The sequence below is a fragment of the Asparagus officinalis genome, chromosome 7 (genome assembly GCF_001876935.1).
Source record: "Asparagus officinalis chromosome 7, Aspof.V1, whole genome shotgun sequence".
Classification (NCBI taxonomy): Eukaryota; Viridiplantae; Streptophyta; class Magnoliopsida; order Asparagales; family Asparagaceae; genus Asparagus; species Asparagus officinalis.
Window position 1 is genome coordinate 10,087,492 of NC_033800.1, and position 4,329 is coordinate 10,091,820.

Genomic DNA, 4,329 nt, shown 5'->3' on the forward strand with positions numbered 1-4,329 from the left:
CTAATGGTGGATGCTTTCAAATCTGCCAGTGGAGGGGAAGAGCAAGAATCAGCTGTTGCAAGTCGCCCTGATCGTGCTGATCCTCACTCTGGGGGATCTACCTTTTCTGAAGAATTTTCTCCTCACTGTCCCTTGGATCAGGCAGGGGGTGGAGATGAATTCCCAATTAGGGATATGGGGGTTTCTTCTACCATGGATCCCGACATCTCACCATTTCTAGATCAGACTCCTGGTGCTGCTGCTTCACCTGCAAGGGTACCGCCTGCAACGTCTCCATCTGAAGGGGATAAACTACCTACAGATGAACTGGCGACAGATGAGCTTGCTAATCTTAATGAGGGTCAGTCTCCCGCTTCTTCTGTACTATTGCCACATTCGGGGACTATTATTCCTAGTCCCACGACTGGCCGACTGACCCAAGTGGATACGCACGCGAGCTCTCCTGAACTTTCAGCTACTGACGATGACGAACCGTTGGACTATGGGAGCTCGTCTCACCATGAGGATGCTGATGAGGATGAAAATGACGATGACGATTTTTATGACTGGGTGGATCAACCACCACCACCTTCTGACAAGGCGTCTGGTTATCTTCCTTTTTACCCTACTGGTAGAAATTACACACTTTGATTTCTCTGGTGTTTCTTTCTTTTATACTGACTGCTCTGTTGTGTAGGTTCTCCACCTCCCGGGGCTGCTGGTACGTCATCGTCTCCCCACCCGCAAGCAGCAGACGTTCCTCCCTCCGAACCAATGCTGGTGACAACAAGTTCTTTACCAGGAGAACCTCTTTCGCTGACGATTCCTCTCAAACCTGTGGGGACGGAGATTGTGCTAAGTTCAACCCAAACAGGGGCCCTCATGGCTCTACCTTCCAGTCCCTCGCAATTGGATATCACCATAGCTTCTCCGACTTCTTCACGATCATCACCCATTGCTTTTGCATCAGGGTCTATGCTTTTAGGCTCCCCAACGAAATCTCCGGTGAAGACGCTAAGTCCAGTGGCCCTTCCTTCCATCCTAAAGGTTCTTATACGACCGTTGGAAGATATGATGAAGATAGCGATTGAGGAAATTAGAGCTGGACGAGCTTCATTCGATTCTTTCAAACCACTACTCATGCACTCCCTGAACGGCATTCGGTATGTGGATGATGCTCGATTATTCCAGCATTGCTCCGATGGCATCTCTCGGTTAGAAAAAGATCTGAGGGCTTTGGAAGAATTGCATCAAGCTGATCTTGCTGCCCAGACTGCTTCAGTCTTTGATAATCTTAAAGCTGAAGCGGCCCGCCAATACGAGACTTTCCAAGAGGCCATCACTGATAGAGAGCTTGAGATTGCATCCTTACAGGGACAATGCATGCAGAAGCAACATGCTGTGGATGCTTCTGGCGTTGCCATCCAGACATCTCGTGCAGAAATTGATCGTCTCAAGGTGGAGTTGGCTCGACATGAGGCTGAGCTCACGCGAGAGGAAGAGATATTGAAAAAGCTCACACTAGAAAGTGTGAAAACTTATGCCACCTACCGCTCATCGGTGCAGGACCTTGAACTTATCCAGAAGCAAGCTAATGCGATTGCACTGGACGAAAGTACCCTTAGGAAGAAAGCCGAAGTGATGGTGCAGGCCGCTCACGAAGAAAAACTATCTGCTATTAAATCCCGGCTTGCGTATTTCACCTTTGTTGATCCAGAGGCTTAATCATGTACTGTTCTTTTTTTTTGTTTGATAAGAACAGGGCTTTTGTATCACTCTTCAATATTCTTGATGATAATAAAAAGAGTGATTCTGTTTTGTCTCTTTTCATTGCATGTGTCGTGTTCTGACTTGCAACGATGGAAAAATACCCAATCTGCCCAATTCTTTAAAATTTCCCTTACAATCATCTAAGATAATTCTGGAAAAATTGGGGAATCGAGAGGGGATTTTGACTGTGGTCCTAACTGTAAGAAGGTTTGACCAAGTGGGTGTTTTGAGACAATCCTAACTGTAGGAAGGTTTGATCGCTCAATTTGTGGACCTCTCGTTCATTGGGGGAATCGAGAGGGGATTTTGACTGTGGTCCTAACTGTAAGAAGGTTTGACCAAGTGGGTGTTTTGAGACAATCCTAACTGTAGGAAGGTTTGATCGCTCAATTTGTGGACCTCTCGTTCATTGGGGGAATCGAGAGGGGATTTTGACTGTGGTCCTAACTGTAAGAAGGTTTGACCAAGTGGGTGTTTTGAGACAATCCTAACTGTAGGAAGGTTTGATCGCTCAATTTGTGGACCTCTCGTTCATTGGGGGAATCGAGAGGGGATTTTGACTGTGGTCCTAACTGTAAGAAGGTTTGACCAAGTGGGTGTTTTGAGACAATCCTAACTGTAGGAAGGTTTGATCGCTCAATTTGTGGACCTCTCGTTCATTGGGGGAATCGAGAGGGGATTTTGACTGTGGTCCTAACTGTAAGAAGGTTTGACCAAGTGGGTGTTTTGAGACAATCCTAACTGTAGGAAGGTTTGATCGCTCAATTTGTGGACCTCTCGTTCATTGGGGGAATCGAGAGGGGATTTTGACTGTGGTCCTAACTGTAAGAAGGTTTGACCAAGTGGGTGTTTTGAGACAATCCTAACTGTAGGAAGGTTTGATCGCTCAATTTGTGGACCTCTCGTTCATTGGGGGAATCGAGAGGGGATTTTGACTGTGGTCCTAACTGTAAGAAGGTTTGACCAAGTGGGTACTTTACGTCCAGACTCTAACAGAGAGAGTGTTGAGTGCATAGACATGGTGAGAATGGGAGTTCTTATTCATTACATTGCTGTGGTTTTGGGAACTTCCCGTTACATAAATCGTCCACCCCCAGTTTCCTCTGCGGAACTGGTTCGGACATTATTATCAGTTAACTAACCGGGTTATCCTTAAGAATATTAGCTTAATATTCTCCAGGAACTTCCCGTCAAAAGTGGGGAAACAGTTTAGACTCATATACCTATTGGAGTATCAGGGAACAGTTTAACCTCTTGTACCGGTCGGAGGATTGAGAAACAGTTTATACTCGTATACTCTTTGGAGTTTTGCCGTTCTCAATTGGCTTACCTTAGCGTTATGACGCCGGCTTCAACCAAGGTCTGAATGCTATTCTTGAGAGCAAAGCAATCCTTGGTGGGATGAACGACCCTCCTGTGGTATGCACAGTACTTTGGGTCCGTAGTGTTGTCAGCTTCCTCCTGATTTGTGATAGGTGGTAGCTTGATCTTGTTACCTTCAAGGAGGGATTCGAAGATGGCTGGAACGTCTTCGTCCTTGAAGGAATACTCTCTTTGGAGTCTCGGACCCGAAGTCTTTTGCTGCCTTCGGGATTGCTGTTGTGACGCTTGATTAGCACCACCAGTAGCTGCAGGTGTTTTGCCCTTACCACGAGAGGCGAAGTTTGAGTCCAGAGGATTAGCCGTCGGTAGGTTCCTCTCGGCCTTCTTCCTTCGGAGGAAACGTTCGGCTTGTTCACCGCGCACCTTCAGATCCTTCCAAGTGTCAGACGGTGCTGTTCCCATTGCTTCCAACACGTCCAACGCAAGGTTGTTGTGGCAAGTTTGGAGGATGAATTCCTCTGTGATCGGGTCCCGGCAATTCATCGCCTTGTTCCGGAACCTTTTGACGAAGGTGTCGACTAACTCCCCGTCTTTTTGCTTCTCATCGAGCAGCGATCCGATAGAGATCTCGGTGTCGTCGTCGAAGAAATTTGCAAGGAACTTCGTCTCCATGTCATCCCAGCTGTTCACGCTTCCTGGCTTGAGGCGGCGGTACCAATCGAAGGCGGCTCCGCGAAGAGTGCCGACGAATGACCGCACCATCAGAGGCTCATTGCCGGAAATAATACCCAGGTGCGATTTGAAATAAATCAAATGCTGAGTGGGGGAACCCTTCCCATCGAACGGCGTGAAGTTGATTAAACTGAACTTCGCCGGATAGGGGATCGATTCCCACTCTCTTGGGTATGGACAGGGAATGCCTGTTTTCTTCGTCTCTTGAGCGGAGATCAATGTGTTGATTTTGCTCTCGAGATCTTTGATCTTCAAGTCTTCACTTGTATCCTCGTTGGCATCCTCGTTACCACCCCCTGCATTGACGGGAGGGTTATTGGCATTGTGAGCTCCATCCCTATCCGTGTGCTCTTCTTCCTGAACAACCTGATTACGGTGACTTGGTTCACCTTGTTGGTTCCTGAACGCCTGGATTTGTTGCTCATGCATCTCTCTCATAGTCTGCATGGCCATCTGCATCTCAAACTTGAAACTTTCTTTCTGTTTAGCCAAAGCGTCTTCAAGCATCTTGGCCATTTCTTCCGC